Below are 1171 nucleotides of genomic sequence, written 5' to 3' on the forward strand. Positions count from 1 at the left end.
GCAATAAAATCCCCTTTATTGCTCCAAATGCTACTTTTGGATTAAAATTGTGTTGTAATTAGTTTTGTTTACTTACACTTTAGCTTTGGATGTAAGTGCTGGGTCATCTTCCAGAGCAGAATCTCTTACACATTATGGAAAATGCCACTTTGGAAGAAATTTTCTTCTAGTGGAGGGAACGAGGCTCAGGAATGGAACCTGGAGTATAGTCAGATACTCCAGATATAGTGAGGTAGTCAGATGGGTACAAGGTCATGTGGGAGCACAAAATATGTCGCTGATTCTCCCTGGAGCATCAGATCTGATTAAAGAGGTGGTGACCCTCAAAGAACTGGTCAGTTGAGCCAGATTGAGAAGATGGACGAGAGAAAGGGCTTTGGAGGGGGAGAAGGACGGGTGTAGGTGAGGAACTGTAATAGAGGTGACCAGAGGGTAGAGTTGTTTATGGGTCCAAGCAAGGTTCTTTTTATTTTAAGTAGCACAAAACCAAACTTTGGTTGACTATAATGATAGATCCTGTTAAAATATGTGCAGCTTTAATATTTCTATTAGTATAGATCCCAGCAATTGATGTCCCCAATTGACTGTATGCTATCCAGGTAGCAAAAACAGACAAAAACCTCCTGGGAAATTTTTTGTGGTCATGTCCACAGCAAATCAGAAACTGTGTTCTAATAGCCTTGTTAATGACCACCAAGCAAGGTCCTTGCTCAGAACATTTTGTCCTTACTGGCTCAACTACTGCTTACTATTGCCTTCATTAAGGAGTGCTTGTGTGACACAGACGGACCAGCACTTGACCACTAGTTGGAAGATGAGCAGATATGTCTGCAGTGACAGGCTTGGTGATCTGCCTCTGAACAGTTACCACCTTGAAAATCTTACAGAACAGTTCTTATCTACACACAGGAGTCTCCATGGATACCAACAACCACCATCTTTGTGACCAGTCCCTTAGAAAATGGCTAGGTTTTTCTTATTTTCAGGAGCTAAAAGGAGAAGAAGAGTGGGAAGAATGAAGGGGAATAGAGGCCCTGCTGAGTTTGCTGTTGGGACTCAAATTCTTTACTGGTTGCTTGACCGATACTGTCCCATTAAATTCTTACAACTTCGTGGTGGATAATTCTGAAGAGCATCAATTTTTTTAAAATAAGAAAATAAAGAGTTGAAC

General features: G+C 41.2%; 1 non-coding gene across 1 annotated transcript; it reads right to left on the bottom strand.

The window, feature by feature from the left end:
- Positions 1–568: 568 nt before the first annotated feature.
- Positions 569–693, bottom strand: LOC115871291. Its single transcript, XR_004047217.1, has one exon. It is a non-coding gene; the product is annotated as a small nucleolar RNA SNORA32 (small nucleolar RNA).
- Between the last annotated feature and the right edge of the window lie 478 nt (positions 694–1171).

The sequence above is a fragment of the Echinops telfairi genome, unplaced genomic scaffold, assembly GCF_000313985.2.
Source record: "Echinops telfairi isolate 266 unplaced genomic scaffold, ASM31398v2 ScPeMD7_4225;HRSCAF=4972, whole genome shotgun sequence".
NCBI classification, from domain to species: Eukaryota; Metazoa; Chordata; class Mammalia; order Afrosoricida; family Tenrecidae; genus Echinops; species Echinops telfairi.